Below are 18,475 nucleotides of genomic sequence, written 5' to 3' on the forward strand. Positions count from 1 at the left end.
GGGAGCCCAAGGGGGCTGGGAGATAAATGGGAGAGGGTTGGGATGCGATAGGTGTGGGGCGGATGGTGATAGGTCAGAGTGGATGGTGGAGCAGATAGTTGGGAAGGAAGATGTGCAAGAGGGCGGTGCTGAGTTGGAGGCAACATATAATTACTTAAATTATAGCTAGATCTGAAGGTTTAAGTTCTGAGGACAAGTTAAACAACTAGGGCAAGTTTCCTATGAATTTCCTTTATATTTCCTGGAAATGAGAAGGGTAAGGGATGATTTATCAAAGTTTTCAAGTTATGAAGGGGAACAGATAAGATAGCTTTAGAGGTGTGATTTCCACCAGTTAGGTTGTCTAGGGTGAGGGTATGGTCAAAACATAAGAGCCAAGTCTTTCATTTGTGAAATTCCGAAAGATGTCTACATGCAAAGAGTGGTAGGAGTTTGAAAATTCATTTCTGAGAATTGCAGTTGATGCAGACCAATCATTAGTTTTCAATCTGTAACTGATAGACTTTGTTAACCAAAAACATTAAGAGATATTGGGCTAACATCAGTTTCTGAACTTGGATTCCCTCCATGATCTCATTGAATGACAGAGCACATACAATGAACTGCAAAACCCGGTTTCTATATTCAACATTCAAATTGGGCATGGAGACCCACCACAGAATTTATTTTGCATTATTGTAAGATGGTCATCTCATCGTTAAAACATAATTTGTATGAGACATGAATTGCTCACCATTGCTGAAGTTATTATTAGTCTTTTGAATAGGGCAGTACGGTGACTCGGTGGTTAGCACTGCTTCCTCACAGCACCAGGGACCCAGGTTTGATTCCAGCCTCGGGTGACCATCTGTGTGGAGTTTGCACATTCTTCCCATGTCTGCATAGATTTCCTCCAGGTACCCTGGTTTCCTCCCACAGTCCAATGATGTGCAGGTTAGGTGAATTGGCCATGTTAAATTGCCCATAGTGTTCAGGGATGTGTTAGTTAGAGGCAAATGTAGAGTAATAGGGTAGGGCAGTGGATTTGGATGGAGTACTCTTCAGAGGGTCAGTGTGGACTTGGGCTGAAGGGCCTGTTTCTACACTGTAAGGATTCTATTCTAAATTTGAGCTGAGGTATCTGTAAAGGTGAAGAAGCAAACTTTGCTGTCTGATTAGTTCTACCAAGCTTGACCTACCAGTGATGCTTGTTGCCCACAATGCATCATTTTTGACTATTGACATTCCTCACCTTGAATTGCACAAAAATTTGCAATTGAAATCTCTCTGACAACCATATGCAAATAATAAAAATATATTAACTAAGATTGCTTTTGATTTACACATGACAAGACTGTTGATCAATGTTCTGGGTTTTAGATGCTGTAGGAAGGATAGAAAGGGAGGCAAGAAAGGAGGGGATGTGACGTTTTTGATTAAGGAATACATTACTGCTGTAACTAGGGAAAATATTTCTGAAAAGTCATCCAGTGAAAATATATGCATAGAAATTACAAATAAGAAAGGAAAGATCACTTTGATGGGCTGAAAAATGGCAGATGGTGTTCAATCCGGATAAATCCAGATAAATGCAAGGTACAGGTACACAATCCTTTTTCTGAAATCCCGAAATTCAAAAAGCTCCGAAATCTGAAGTTTTTCTTGTGAAGCTTTCTTCTCATTAACAAGGTTGTTTGGCATGCAAACAGTTAACCAACTCCCACACCCACTTGACCCATGTGTCACGCTGGGGGCATGACACAGTATTGGCAGGCATCATTTCTGTCTCAGGGCCTGTAGTACTCACAGGTGCATCTGCTGTTCAGTAAGATTTTTAAACTTTTCAATGTTAAACTGTTACTTATTTTGAAATCCAAAAATTTCTGAACTCTGAAAACCAGCTGGTCCTGAGGGTTTTGGATAAGGGATTATGTACCTGTATTGCATTTTGGTACAACAAAGAAGGATAGGGCTCATACAATTAATGGTAGGGCCTAGGGTAGTGTTGTAGAACAGAGGGACCTAGGGGTGCAGGTACATAGTTCTTTGAAGTTTGCTTCACATATAGAAAGGGTGGTTAAAAAGACATTTATTACATTTGCCTTCATTATTCAGTCCTTTGAGTAGACGAGCTGGGAAGTCATGTTGAGGTTGAACAGGACATTGGTGAGGCCTCTTCTGGAATACTGTGTCCAGTTGTGGTTGCCCAGTTATAGGAAGGATATTGTCAAGCTGGAGAGAGTTCAGAAGAGATTTACCAGGATGTTGCCAGATATAGAAGGTTTGAGCTCCAAAGAAAGGCTGGATAGACTGGGAATTTTCTCACTGGAGCATAGGAGGTTGATAGGCGATCTGATAGAAGTTTATAAAATAATGAGAAGTGTAGATATCGTTAATGGTAGTTGTCTTTTACCTAGGATGGGGGATTTCAAGACCGGGGGCACATTTTTAAGATGAGAGGAGAGAGATTTAAAAAAGACATAAGAGGCAAATATTTTACACAGTGACTGCGTGTGTGAAATGAACTTCCTGAGAAAGTGGTTGATGTGGGTACAATTACAATGCTTAAAAGACATTAGGATAGCTGCATAAATAGGAAAGGTTTGGTGGAATATGAGCCAGGTGCAGGCAGGTGGGACCAGATAAGTTTGGGATTATGTTTGGCATGGACTAGTTGGATCGAAGGGCTTGCTTCTGTGCTGTATGACTCTATGACTGTGTGTTGATGATTTAAATAGAATGGTTTATTATTATGGAATTATCCTAGATTGTCATGCAGATCAAAGTTCAAGAAAATAATTGTGATGTTTTCTTTTTATTGCATTCATTTAAATAAAAAAGATTCTGCACCATTGAATCAGAGATGTGTGTAAAACATTGCGGACAATGAATTTCAAAGCCGTGAGTAACATATTCTGGTATTATAACAACCCTTGATTTGAACACAATACCTTTACATAAGATGGTTATGTAACTGAACTTGTGGGGATTACATGTTTCAACTGTAGCAATGTTTTAATTAGTTTACAGAGTACTTTTGTTTCAATAGACAAAATAAATAAGAATTCATTAACTGCTGAAAAATGATATACTTGTTCAAAACTTTTCAGCTTGCATTCATCAGGACAGTTCACAAGAAACACCAAAGTAAAGAGAAAATAACATCCAAGCTGTACGAGAGGTGAGTGATGATTGGGTGGTAAGTGGACTCTAACTGTTAGAGGTAATGCTATTGAAAATGTACCAGTTAATAAAGATTGGCAGTGAACTCCCAAGCTTTGTTTAAACATTAAGGCAAGCAATCACACAATCAAGTGCAAGCATAGGCTAGCTGAGAGCTGTCTGTAACTTGCTTTTTGCATACAGCTGAAGCAATATGCTTTTTTGGTATGACCATAAAGTCCAAAAGATAAAAACTAAAGGCTTTCTGCCCATTATACAAATGAGTAACAAGGTAGATGTAGTTCAGTGTCAATGTGATGCAGGCCAAACATCCCCAAAAATTGATGGATCATATCAATCAGCTCATCCCTTCAGCTGTTTGCAACAGGCTATTTGTACCCAACCTGCTAACATTTGCTAAGTTCACAAAATGGTTCATGCCTAACATTTCTGTCATTGTATAACATTTGCTAAGTAGTCTCCGTTGTGTGAATAACTATGCTGACATTAATGTTGTTAGTCAAGTTCACATTTCGGTGATTTGGGGTTTTTAAAAAATCATTCACTGGTGTCACTGCCTAAGCCAACAACTTTGTCCATCCCTATTTGCCCAGAGGGTGGTTAAGTGTCAACTGCTTTGTTGTGGGTCTGAAATCGCATGTGGGCAGACTGAGTAAGGATGGCAATTTCCTTCCCCAGAGGGCATTTGTGAACCAATTGTTTTTTACAATTGAGAATGATTTTGTGGTTAACATCAGACCCTCAGTTCCAGATTTTTATTGAATTTGCATTCTACCATCTACTGTGGTGGGACTCAAACCAAGATGCCCAGAACTTTACCTAAGAACCTTGAATAAAAATCTAGTGAGTGTACAGGAAACCATGTACATAAGGTTTTGTCTTTTGCAGAGAGAAAGTATTTATACACAAACTGAGCCCATTTCAAATCAACAGGATAGGTGACCGCCATTCTGTTGTTCATTTCTCATGACAATATCTTGACCAAAGCCAACCTAGTTAGTTGAATAATTGAACTAAGCTTGGCAATTAAATATCAGTTATCAATAACTTGTGTAATTCTTCATGGCAACACCAGCATCAATCAGAGAATACTTGTCAACCAATCAACATTCTCCTCTCATACAGTATAAATATTGTTTTTTCCTTTCTTCAGTATTTCTTGCAAATCATCTTGAGGAGCACAAGAAGAAAAATTTGGACAAAATGTGTCATTTTCAGCAATACTCAAGTTCTACATTCTCAAAAGACTAATTCATTAATTGTTGTTCAGATAACACAAGAAGCCATAGACTAATAATGTAACAAATGGTTCAATAATTTGCTTTGAGACGTTTTGAATAAATATGTTAAAATATAACATGAGGCCTGCAAAGAGCCTCCTAATCTATATTGCTGTTTGATACAATTCAAAGTTAGAAAGGAAAGCAAAACATCAGATTACTATTTATGACGATCTGGTGACATGCAACTGTTCTTACCTTTCTCACAACAAAATAGTAACCTTCTGTCTTTCATTGGGAAGTTAACATGTAAGAATTTGTGTTGACATATTATTAGATTCTTGTTGTCTGGTAGCTGTTTTTGCTGGGTGCAAGGTTGAATATGATTGGGATATCTGCAGCCATCGATTCTTTCTTAAACCTTTGCTTAAGAATTTGTATTTGAAATTGTATTTATTAATTCCTATTTTATTGAGCATAATCTATGTTTGGGAGTTTTGGAACAACATGTGGTTCTCATTTTTGTTTATATTTTACACAAATTGGTTGATACTCTAGTGCGTATGTGAGGCAGTACTGCAATATCAGAGGGGCTATCCTTTCAACAGGATGTCAAGTTAACATTCAGCCTGCCTGTTTTGATGAATATTCAGAAAAAAAACTAATGACCCTCTTTGAAAAGGAGAACACAATTACAAAATGACTGAAATAATTGCTTCTCATTCAGCTCACTGAGGCTGATGAAGAAGGCGTTTGGCGCATTTGCCTTCATTAGATAGTGCATTGAGGATAAGAGTTAAGATCCTCGGATGCTGCCTGAACTGCTTTGCTCTTCCAGCACCACTAATCCAGAATAGGAATTAGGATGTCATGTTGTGGCTATATAGGACTTTGGTGAAGCCACTTTTAGAATACTGTGTTCAGTTATGGTCTCCATGCTATAGGGAAGATGTTGTTAAACTTGAAAGGGTTCAGATGAGATGTACAATGATGTTGTCAGGATTGGAGGGTTTGAGCTATAAGGAGAGGCTGAATAGGCTGGGACTTTTTTCCCTGGAGCGTTGGAAGCTGAGGGGTGACCTTATAGAGGTTTACAAAATCACAAAGGGCATCAATAGGGTAAATAGCCAGGGTTCTTTTTCCCAGAGTAGTCCAAAATTAGAAGACATGGGTTTAAGGCAAGAGGGGAAGATTTAAAAGGGGCAACTTTTTCACACACGAGGTGGTGCATGTATGGAACGAGTTGCCAGAGGAAGTGGCGGAGGCAAATACAATTACAACATTTAAAAGGCATCTGGATGGGTACATGAATAGGAAGGGTTTAGAGGTATATGGGCCATATGCTGGCAAATGGGACCAGATCAGATAAGGGTATCTGGTTAGCACAGATGAGGAGTTGGACCGAAGGGCCTGTTTCTGTGCTGTATAAGTCTATGAGTCTAAGTGTGGACATTGGACTACTGGAAATCGAGGCTGGAAAGGAGTAAATAGGAACAAATAAATGGAAGAGGAATTGAGTAGGTGCTTTGCTTCAGGCTTCACAGTGGAAGCCACCAATAGCATATCAGAACTTCAGGAGCATCATGGGCAGAGATGAGTGTAGTGACCATCACTATAGAGAAGGTGCTGGGGAAGCTGAGGGCTTGAGGCTGGATAAATCACCCAGACCGGATGGACACAACCCTAGCTCCTGAAGTTGAGACTTTAGTAGTATTGGTGGTTATCTTTCAGGAAATACTGAAGACAGGGAAGGTCCCAGAGGACTGGAATATGACTAATGTAACACCCCCATTTAAGAAAGGAAGGGGTTGGATAATTATAGCTACAAATGTGTTGCTGGAAAAGCGCAGCAGGTCAGGCAGCATCCAAGGAACAGGAGAATCGACGTTTCGGGCATAAGCCCTTCTTCAGGAATGAGGAAAGTGTGTCCAGCAGGCTAAGATAAAAGGTAGAAAGAAGGGACTTGGGGGAGGGGTGTTGGAAATGCGATAGGTGGAAGGAAGTCAAGGTGAGGGTGATAGGCCAGAGTGGGGCGGAGAGGTCAGGAAGAAGATTGCAGGTTAGGAAGGCGGTGCTGAGTTCGAGGGATTTGACTGAGACAAGGTGGGGGGAGGGGAAATGAGGAAACTGGAGAAATCTGAGTTCATCCCTTGTGACTGGAGGGTTCCGCTCGGAACCCTCCCTGCCCCCTGTAAAAACGCCATCTCATATTCCCAATTCATTCGTCTCCGTCGCATCTGCTCCCACGAGGACCAGTTCCAAATCCGTACAACCCAGATGGCCTCCTTCTTCAATGCATTTCTTGCAGTTGCAGGGGAAGGTGCCGGGAGTGGAGGTTGGGTTGGTGGGGGGTGTGGACCTGACGAGGGAGTCACGGAGGGAGTGGTCTTATAATTATTCCAACATGTCTGATCTTGGTCATTGGTAAGATTTTAGAGTCCATTATTAAGGATGAGATTGCAGAGTACTGGGAAGTGCCTGGTAAAATAGGGATGATTCAGCATGGGGAAGTCATTCCTGACAAATCTGTTAGAATTCTTTTGAGGAAATAACAGTCTACTCTTGTTCCTATTTCATATGGCTTCTTCCATCATTACTCATACATAACCTACCGCTTGCCATATCAATTTAGTATAAACTCTCCAGGTGAATCCTGCTGACGACAAGACCTCCTAAATTTACAAAGGGGCCAGCAACTTCAGAAATCCATGAAGGACAGTGAGCAGCACTGCTGGTAAGTACAAACTCAGACCCCTATTTTGTCCTAAAGTTTGGATCCTGAAGCTCAGTGAAAAACCTAGCACTTAGAGCTGCAAATGTTAGGATATAGAAGGTATGCATTTAAATAAAACATTTTGGACATATCTTCAAGGATCAGTAACAGGCTAGATCATTAAAGCACTGTAATATGCCTGCATATGATTTGATGTGATGAACTTCTAGTTAGTTCTTTTCTGTTACATGATGTATTTTGATGTGTAAACTAGAGGCAAAATGAGTGTGTTGCTTTACTTGCTACAAGAGTATGCAGATGATATTGTCTTTAGATGTTCCAGACACTTAAGTAATGCACTTGTTACGACATGGGGCAAACACTCCTGCTTAATTTAAAACCAGCAACACAGAAAAAATTTCCCCCATGCAGTAATCTGTAAAATTCGACTGGCCAAGAACTATTTATAGTAAAAATTAACAACTTTATTTCTGAAAGTATAACAGAGAATAATTAACTAACAACAATTTACAATTCCTTACTCTAACCTATCTGTTACATTCTCTTCTATAATACTAGTCCGATAAAACTACCAATTAAAGTTTACAAAACAAGACTTCTTATCTCGAAACCAGGCAGCTTTTGGTTCTTCTATTTGGATCTTCCTGTGTCTTCTTTTCTTCTTCTTAGGAATTTCTGGGTCACATGTCACTGATCGAAAAGGTACTTTTAGGAGAGCTATTTTTCAAGCAGCCTGTTACCCACTGGGGTTTGGTAGTTCTCCTCTCAACTGTTCAATTTTCCCCAGTCTTATACCCCCAAAGCATCGGATTGTATTATTGGCTTTTAAGTGTGTCAATATACTAAATTCAAACTAGATTATAGTTTGTTATGTTTTGGCGTATAATTTAAACTGATTGGCCAAATTTGAATTTGTTTTTGTCTCCAGGCAACAAGCTGTTGTTCGGCCAAGTGTTACATTGTTATCTTATTGAGAACACATAGGGCTGTGTCTGGTAGTTCTGCTCCTTTTAACTTTCTTAAAGTTCACGTACATGTTCATAACACACTATTTGTTAATTTGGATGACCAGTTCTTTGTAAAAAGACAAGAAATTAAATTTCTATCTCCTCATGGAGGTAACTCAGTTTGAGAAGTATTATAGTTAGTAGTTTTCTCTAGCTTCCTGAGTTGAAGCCATTTTTATGTGGCCTTCCTAGGTTAGGGTTCCCTTAATGGAGATCAAAGGGGCATTGCATTTCGTCTTGCACATCATTTCTGTGAAATTAGTTTTCATAACATCTTTAAAAACATATTACTGCTATGACGTGGAGGTTGAATCCCTCTGCTAATTAAAACTAAAACACCCAGAGAATCTTGCCTTGTAATCTGTTAAAAATGTGTGAGTGAAAGAAAAACCCTTGATTTCCACTATGTAAAGAAAAAAAAATAACAATTTATTTTCCTAACTCTAACAGTGAACACTAAACAAAAACTATTGACAAACCTGACCCTTTTCTTAACTAATCACTGTTTGACCTCAACTCTCTTAAAATGCTGCTCCAATAACACAATTACAAAATATTGAATTAACTTAATCTCTCAAAGCCCATACAGTTTCTAATGCTGTCTTCCTTCTGAATCTATTGTTTCCTTCTGGTCTTACAATTCTGCTATCTTCTCCTTGAGTCATCTTCTATGATTTTTTTTACTGAGATAACCTTTGTATAACATTCCTTGGTACCTTTAAAAGAGGGTGCTTTCTGAGATTTCTTTCAGAGCTGTTCAGGGCTGTTGATTCTTTTTCAGTGACAGCTACCCCCCCCCCACCTCCGATTTTCAAAAACACTTGTTTTCATACCTCTGATTACACGCAAAATTCTTTTAGTCAGATTGGTTTCAGGCTGTCAACATCATTAGATTTTAAATTTTATTGGCTTTGAAGGGCTGAGTGTTTGGTTTAAATCAATTGGTCAGATTTGAATATTTGTCAAAATAGCAACCAAAACTCTGGTATCCATTTAACACCCTGTTGTTACACGTGTCTATTTTGGAAAAGCCTGTCTCCCAGCTGTTCTATGTACTGGCAGCACTTGCTGTACCTTAAGTTCATAAAAGCACTTTCTGTCTTAAAGGGGACCATACATTCTTTTTGACTTACTATTATTGTACCCAGCTTCATAACACAAGGTATGATTTCTTCTTCCAGTTTAAGAAATGTGAGGAATTGGACTGAAACAACTGTTTTTGTAACTTTTATTTGCAGCACCCGACAGCAGCAGATTCTCTGCTAGGGAGTGGGGAATGCATAGATTCTCTACAGGCTATATTCAGCACCCAGATGTCCAACAAGTCTCCACCACGAACTCAGGATCTTCAGTTTTTGGGTCCCCCTTTCACAGGTCTTCATTTTGATATGGGTGCAACACTAGGCCAAGCACACTTCAATAAAGATCCTGAAGCAACAGCAGCCTGAATTGCCTTGTCCACCATGTGGTGGGGCTAAGTGTAGAAGGAACCAGGATGCTAGAGGTGTTCAGATGCATGGCTCTGGTGATGCATTCAAGAGCATGACAGCTGTCCTGCAAGGCAGAGGACAGTATTTGAGACACCATATTTGAAAATTCTGTGAGCAAACACATGTACGAATTGGTGAAGGCCAACTGGATGCAATTATCCTGTTGTGAGCGATTAGACTAAAAGAATATTGACTGCAAGGAAAGACCAATGTTCGATAAATATATTACAAATGCTGAACGTTCTGCAAGTAAAGGTTTTTGCATTACTTTACAAATGTTTGTTTTCATTCTTGTAACCTATCTAAACACCACAGTCACCCATTAAGTGCTGCAGTTGACACACTGTCCATCACTCTTGGACATTCCAATACAGTGCTCCCTTTGTTGTCCTTGAGGAGATGATGGGGTGGAGTGGGGTTGGGGGCTGATAGGCATGTGGCTTTGAGCATTATGGCAATCGATGTCATCCTGCAGGACCCATTGAGGCCATCCCTGCAATTATCATCCCTAGTATTGCTGCAGGGGCAGTCATTCCTTGCTAGAACCAGCTAGCACATGGCTGAGGGGCTGAAGATCCGAAGGATAGTTAGATTCTCCCAAAGTGAATCCCTCAGCCTTTTGTTTTAATTATTCAGTCCTTGGTGTGATGGATGGGCTGTGGTGCTGCACTGTAGCTGCCCTTCCCTCTAGTCACTGATCTGCCCTCTATGAGCTGATTCTGATCAGTGACCATTGCACCTCTCCCAGTGCTGCTAAGTAAGCATTTACCTTTGGGAACAGAGACAGATAGGTAGAACTGCGAGAGTAATATCGAGCAGGGAGTGGTAGAAATATAGACAGAGGACCAATGTCCAAAGCACTTAGCTTCGGAAACAGAGTTTAATGGGGGTGGCAAACAAAGAACAATACAGTACAGGAACAAGCCCTTTGCCTCTCCAAGCGTGCACCAACACCTTTTGTCCTTCCATACTAAAAATGTATTTGCTTACAGGATCTGTATCCCTCTATTCCTTTCCTATTGCGTATTCATCCAGGTGCTTCTTGAATGCTGCTATTGTTATCTGCTTCCACTACCACCTCTGGCAGTGTGCTCCAAGCACGCACCACCCTTTGTGGGAAGAACTTACCTCACATATCTCTTTTAAACCTCCCCCCTCCCATCGGTGTCCTCTAGTAACTGACCCCTCCACCCTGAGAAAAAGCCTCATACTTTCCACTCTATCCACGTCATTCACAATCTTATTAACTTCTATCAGGATGCCCCTCAACCTCCAGTGTTCCAGTGAAAACAAACCCAGTCTATCCAACCTTCCTTCATAGCTAAATTCCCATACCAGGCAACATCCTGGTAAACCTTTTCTGTACCCTCTACAAAGCATCCACATCCTTCTTGTAATGTGGTGACCAGAACTGTAGGCAATATTCCAAGTGTAGCCTATCTAAAGTTCTATAAAGCTGCAGCATAACCTGTCTATTCTTATGCTCTATGCCCCTTGCAATGAAGGCAAGCATGCCATAGGCCTTTTTACTACCTTATCTGCCTGCATTGCCACCTTCAGTAATGTGTGGACCTGCAGACCCAGGTTCTTTTGCATATCAATACTCCTAAGGTTTCTGTCATTCACTGTATAATCTCATCTGTACTTGACCTTCCAAAATGCATCATCTCACATTTGTCTGGATTAAAGTCCATCTGTCATTTTTCTGCCCATGTCTCCAACTGATCTATATCCTGCTGTATCCTTTGACAATCCTCCTCACTATCTGCAACTCCACCAATCTTTTTATCATCTGCAAACTTACTAATTAGACCAGCTATGTTTTCCTCCAAATCATTTATGTAGATCATGAACAGCAGACGTGCCAGCACTGATCCCTGTGGAACACCACTAATCACCGTCCTCCATTCTGAAAAGCATCCTTCCACCGGCACGCTCTCTCTCTGATGACTAAGCCAATTCTGTATCCATCTTGCCTGCTCACCCCCGATACCATGTGACTTCACCTTTTGTATCAGTCTCCAGAACCTGATTCAGCAGCAGAGAAACATATCAACAGTGACAGAGCTCAGGAATGTTGTGAGTTGTTTGCTGTTCAGAAGCTGCTGTTAGGGAATGTGTTTTAATTCTTGTAAGTTTGAAACCAGAAACTTCAAAGCTAGCAAAGGGAAAATAAGAATTTATAGGCACAGGATGTGAAGCTGATTTGGGGTAAGGGTGAGAAATGCTTCTCCCATGTTAATCTTGATCTTATAATTAGATTAAAGTAAGTTGAAGTAAATAAAGTTACGAAACTGCAAGAAAGCTTAATATATTGCAACTTGGCCACATGAAGTGCCAGTCCTGTGTCATACGAGGAGTTATGGATGTTTCATGTGACATGAATATAGGAAATGGCACTGACTACACAAGCCTGAACTACAGTTCTCCATTGTAGGTCGGATCCTGTGGAACCCAGGAATACACTGAGACACTGTGGCAGTGCAAAAAGAAGTCCTTTTGAATGCACCTAAGTGGTACCAGTGAGGTGCCCATGTAAACAAGGTTTTACATTTGTAAACAGATGGTCGCTTTTCACCAACAGTTGTATGTGCGATTTCCATCTAGTTGCAATACAACAATGAAGACCAGTTCCACCACAGAACACACCAGATGGCCTCCTCCTTTAGAGACCGCAATTTCCCTTCCCAAGTGGTTAAAGATGCCCTCCAACGCATCTCGTCCACATCCCGCACCTCCGCCCTCAGACCCCACCCCTCCAACCGTAATAAGGACAGAACGCCCCTGGTGCTCACCTTCCACCCTACCAACCTTCGCATAAACCAAATCATCCGCCGACATTTCCGCCACCTCCAAATAGACCCCACCACCAGGGATATATTTCCCTCCCAACCCCTTTCCGCCTTCTGCAAAGACCGTTCCCTCCGTGACTACCTGGTCAGGTCCACGCCCCCCTACAACCCACCCTCCCATCCTGGCACTTTCCCCTGCCACCGCAGGAACTATAAAACCTGCGCCGACACCTCCTCCGTCACCTCTATCCAAGGCCCTAAAGGAGCCTTTCACATCCATCAAAGTTTTACTTGCACATCCACTAATATCATTTATTGTATCCGTTGCTCTCGATGCGGTCTCCTCTACATTTGGGAGACTGGGCGCCTCCTAGCAGAGTGCTTTAAGGGAACATCTCCGAGACACCCGCATCAATCAATCACACCGCCCCGTGGCCCAACATTTCAACTCCCCCTCCCACTCTGCCGAGGACATGGAGGTCCTGGGCCTCCTTCACCTCTGCTCCCTCACCACCAGACGCCTGGAGGAAGAACGCCTCATCTTCCACCTCGGAACACTTCAACCCCAGGGCATCAATGTGGACTTCAACAGTTTCCTCATTTCCCCTTCCCCCCACCTCACCCTAGTTCCAAACTTCCAGCTCAGCACTGTCCCCATGCCCCACTCACCATTGTACTCTATGCTACTTTCTCCCCACCCCCACCCTCCTCTAGCTTATCTCTCCACGATTCAGGCTCACTGCATTTATTCCTGATGATGGGCTTTTGCCCGAAACGTCGATTTCGCTGCTCCTTGGATGCTGCCTGAACTGCTGTGCTCTTCCAGCACTACTAATCCAGAATCTGGTTTCCAGCATCTGCAATCATTGTTTTTGCCACCAATGAAGATACAGAGCTCAACCATCTTTAATTCTACACAATACCCAATGGTTCATGATGTGAAATGAGCATCTCCTGCAGCCTGTGCAGGCGATGGACAAATCACTGGTGATTGCAAGTTTGGCCACACAGCTCCATCTTCAGGGTTGACAATCATTGGTATTGCATCACATGTTAGTAGAATTAATTTGTTATCTTAAATTATATGGCCAAGGAGCCTTGAAACAAGGAATTCAACTGCACTCAGTAGGCTAATGCCTAATGTTCATATAGTACATATGAGTTGTGGTGTGTTTTAGCATCAGTGTATGGGTGACTGTGCAATGTTGTTATCATTTTAAGGGCCTTGCACAGCTTGAAATTGGAAATCTCTCCCTCACAGAATGAAAGACTTATTTTCTCACTCTGGATGTGATCACAGCCATTTCAGCTCCATTGCACCTTTGTTATTTGTCACTCTACAAACAGTGAGTCACAGAGTTAGCCTCTCTCCATCGTGGTGAAAGTCCAAATATAAACATCCTCACAGGTTTTGTACTTCTTGAAGTTCCCACCCAACCTGACTGTGTGAGTCTTCATATACCCACTTTAACTTCAACCTCCAATTGGCCCCAGTCATATCAAATTAACATACCAGGTCTGTTGTGCACTGTTCCCCCCCACCACCCCCCCGTCCCAATGGAAACCAGGGTGCTGTTGATAAGTAATAATGCCCCCATTCCCTCAAATACTCTAACATCTCACCATTGCCCTCCCTACACCTTACATACTGAGTTGTCCCCTTGTCCCCTGCGGAATTGTAATCCCTTTTACATTCAACATTCTGACTCCAAGCCCCAATTAAGTTCATAAGCCCCCTGCCCTCAGCAGTGGCTCCTGATAAAAATTCCTCTTGAGTTTTTGTGGACAGATCTCCCCAGAACTGATCATAGTCCACTCTTTGAGTGAATTATCCTGACAGCCCTGGAAAACGGTGAACAGACACCCAACTAATATCTAGGTGAAAGTGAGGACTGCAGATGCTGGAGATTAGAGTCGAGAGTGCTGGAAAAGCACAGCAGGTCAGACAGCATCTGAGGAGCAGAAAAATCGACGTTTCAGGCAAGAGTCCTTCATCAGGAATGAGGCTGGGAGCCTCTGGGGTGGAGAGATAATTGGGGGGGGGGCTGGGGAGAAGGTAGCTGAGAGTGCAATAGGTAGATGGAGGTGGGGGTAAAGCTGATAGGTTGGAGGGGAAAAGGTGATGGAGGGAAGGGTGGAACTGATTGGTGGGAAGGAAGATGGACAGGTAGGACAGGTCATGAGGGTGGTGCTGAGCTGGAAGGTTGGAAGTGGGATAAGGTGGGGGGAGGAGAAATGAGGAAACCTCTTAGATTCTGAGATGTGACCACTCAGTTGAAGCAGAAGCAGTGTGTTTGCTGAATAGATGGCTGACACATTATGCAGGTGTGAGATCCTTGGAGCACTGTGCTGTTGAGCAAAATGCCTACCCCACTGACTGATTACTGCTGATTACCATGACAAGCTGCGTGGCTCTGCATCTGCACTAAACTACAAAGCAAAACAGAACCACTGTGAGTCTTTAAAGTTGTGACAGAGGGGGAAAAATGTTAAAACACAAGACAAGGCAAAATGTGGCAAGCAAGGCAAGGATTCTTAAACATCTAGGTTAGTGAGTCAGTGAGAGCAAAAAGGGTGAGAAGGCAGCTCTAAGATGTAATCTTCGAGGAGAAAGTGAGGTCTGCAGATGCTGGAGATCAAAGTTGAAACTTTATTGCTGGAACAGCACAGCAGGTCAGGCAGCATCCAAGTGGATGCTGCCTGACCTGCTGTGCTGTTCCAGCAATAAAGTTTCAGCTCTAAGATGTAACCTTCTCCAGTCTGTGAACTGAGTGCCTGTTCCTGTACACAAAATATCCTTATTATAGCATTGCAATGAAAGGTGTCAGTGCACCATTAAAATGCATATTCCCAAGGGATCAGAGATGTCTCATGATGGCTCAGAGAGGGTGGAGTGTACTGGATGCCATTTTCTATGGATATTGGGTGCATGTGGGCCCTGCCTATTGACATCTTCAGAGTCATTAAGGACTTGAAATGTTAATTCTGTTTCTCTCACCACACCTGTTGCCAGACCTGCTGAGTTTCCCTAGTACTTGCTGTTTTGATTTCAGATTTCCAACATCCGCAGTATTTTTTTTTATGTTAACCAGATGTTCGATGGAATGAAGCAGCCTTAGTAGAAGTGAGGATATAAGGTCAGAAGCAGTATTTCCTTCAAGCTGCATGACTGTGCAGTCATGGAACATCTCAAAAATTCCCTAACAATCTGTGCACAAAATTAATCCCTATGGATTACCACACATGTGACTACACAGAACAAATGTTAAATTATATGAATCAGCTAAGTATTTCAAAAAACAAGTTTTAGGATGCTTTGGTTAGAGCATATTTAGAGAAGCTCCATGCCATTGACAGTCTCTTATACTGAATCAGCCTGTAAATAACCCATAAAACGTTTGCCAATTGATTTTTGCTTTTTTGTTTGAGGGAGTTATGGGCGGTCATTGGTGGCCAATTGTAAAAGTGTTTCTTGTAATAGAATTCAGTACCCAACTCTGCTGATCAACTGTGCTGACCGTTGCTGAAAAATGACTTTGTTTTCTCCACTTGGAATAGAAACAATGTTCATAGGAGGAAGTGCTGCATTTACTAATCATATTAGATGTAACAGCCTATGATTCTATGATAATCTCATAAGAGTGTAAGAGATCATCACACATCTTATAATTGGTGCAATTTATATTTTGAAAACATTTCATCCATTACCTTAACTTCATTTCTCTGTGTGACATCTCATCTTAAGTTTTATCTATATAATCCTTGTTAGTTTATCACTGTCTAATCCATTATAGACATCTTCTGTATGCTTTACCTTAATAACGTGTCTTTGAAGAAGCTTAAAAATCTAAATTAATAGTGGGTAGTACAGAAATTATAGGGAATATTATACATCTTAACTTATTCTTTTAATAAGATCATCTCTGAATGTATGTGATTTATGTAGGGAAGTTCCTTGGTCTATTACCAATACAAATTAGACTAAATTAATTAGCTTTTGATATTAACACTAGCAGTTAATGAATCATAAAATTAGAATTTTACCAGTTCACTGGAGGTGGGTTGGGAAGCTCATGAAATAGCAGTGGTAGGCATTGAGAGGGGAGCCCAATGTTTTGTCACTGCTGAGGACTATTCTCAATGACAAAAATACCAGAAGCGTGGCTATACCTGCCTCCAGTCAGTGGGCAGACAAATCCCTACCACTAGCCCTAGGATAGGCCCTCACCATGTGGAGAGCCTTGGGCAGGGAACCGTCTTTAATGACGGGTCCTTGGAGACGGACACCATCCCAATAGCAATGGTTAGTCCCCGGCTCTGAAACTCCTGAGTACAGTTGCTTACCTGCTCGACCTGGGCACAGCCACAGGAAAAATGCCTCTCTGATCAGGACTGCACTCTCTTCTTGTAGGTTCACCCCTCCCTCAGTAATGCTGCCAAGGGTCTCGATTAGGTTGGCTAACTCTGAGAGTTAGTCCTCATTTTCAATTAGACAACCTAGCTTTTGGAAAAAGCCAGCTTATTTAATTTGTTTGCTATTATATTTTTAAAAAATCAAATTAAACATAATAAAACATTCTGTGTCACTTCATAAGAATACTGTAAAGTAAACGTTAGTGCTGATCCACATGTGGAGATATTAGGGCATATGGCCTACACTGTCTTCATCACCTCGGTAAATGCCTGTTGATATTGGCCAAATTTTTCAAAGATTACCATGATGCACTGGAGTTAGAAAACAAAGTGCCTTACATGGTCTGCTGAATTCAAAGTACATCTAATTTTTGACTTGATGATTTAGGAGCCAAAAGAGAGGTTAGTACAGATGAATCTCCCTTCAGTATTGCCATATGTTTTCAAAAAGGCCTTTGTTAGATGTTCTATCCATCGCATGGGCATTGGCCACATAAACTAGCAATACGTGAATTCAGCAGCAAAGCCTTCTCAAGCTGGCCCATTTGCCTGTTTGGAGTGATGTGAAAGATCCCATGGCATTCTTAGAAGAAGCCAAGGAAAATGCTCCCAGTTTAGATGCTGCAGGTTAACTATACCCTGGTCATGTATGGGCCTTTGGCACATACACATGCAAATTGGCTTCTGCCTTTCCCCAGATCACAGCAATGGCTGCAATTCAAAAGTGATTAATTGGCAGTGCAACATACTGGATTGAACGTAAATGAAAGTTCCTAATACTGAAAAGAAAAGTATAGATTTTGTTTTTGTCAGAGGTCTGTAATATCAGAAGTTATGGAAGAAGAATACCCAGTTCATTGACGTTAACTTTTTCCCTCAAGCTTCATGAGAAGGAGGATCTTACCCACCCCATCAACTCCAATAGTTACCCTTTAGTTATAATGTCACAACAAAGTAGCTATTTTTAATCATTTGATATTCTTAAGTTTTCTCTGTTCGAATACATGCAAATGAATGCATATACATCTAAATAGTTTTGCTAAAATGAAATATTCATTATCTCATTAAAGATTGAAAATGTATCAAACTGTCACTTGCAGCTGCTCAATAACTGACTGTTTAATCCTGCATATGTTTACTTTTAGTTCATTGTAGGAAGAGTTACTTCAACTGTTATTAAGATGCAATACGCCTTCGTTTTTTTTTGTTTGTTCTATTCTGGGGAATTACAAGAATATTTGATTATGATGAACCATACTCTATGAAGTTGCTGTGACTCAATGTGTCTAAATGAGATGTGTGGCTTAAAATTCAATTTACTCGATGAATATTACTTTTCAATTTGAAGGTAGATGGAAGAAGACATCAAAACTAATTAGTGTGGAGAAACAATAATACACATGTAAATCAAACTGTACTGTCGAACTAATATCATAGTAATATTGTATTGATTGAAAAAGGTAGTTATTCAACTTATCATTATTTATCAGTATATGTTACTCATTATACATTTTTCATTGGGGCAATGAAGAATATTAGAGTTGAATTGTGTATCCACTTACCTGTGTATGTTCATATGCAAAAATATATTCATTCAGTCACAGTTATTTAATACTGATGTCGCTCTATCAGAGCAACTTGCTATGTTCAATATTTA

The 18,475-nt window shown here is 41.0% G+C and overlaps 1 long non-coding RNA gene across 1 annotated transcript; it reads left to right on the top strand.

Annotated features, from left to right (window-relative positions):
* The first annotated feature begins 1,771 nt into the window (after nucleotides 1-1,771).
* Nucleotides 1,772-9,811, top strand: LOC122555317. Its single transcript, XR_006313230.1, has 5 exons — nucleotides 1,772-1,804; nucleotides 2,821-2,880; nucleotides 3,090-3,160; nucleotides 7,015-7,116; nucleotides 9,362-9,811. It is a non-coding gene; the product is annotated as an uncharacterized LOC122555317 (long non-coding RNA).
* The last annotated feature ends 8,664 nt before the right edge of the window (nucleotides 9,812-18,475 follow it).

The sequence above is a fragment of the Chiloscyllium plagiosum genome, chromosome 12 (genome assembly GCF_004010195.1).
Source record: "Chiloscyllium plagiosum isolate BGI_BamShark_2017 chromosome 12, ASM401019v2, whole genome shotgun sequence".
In the NCBI taxonomy this organism is placed as follows: Eukaryota; Metazoa; Chordata; class Chondrichthyes; order Orectolobiformes; family Hemiscylliidae; genus Chiloscyllium; species Chiloscyllium plagiosum.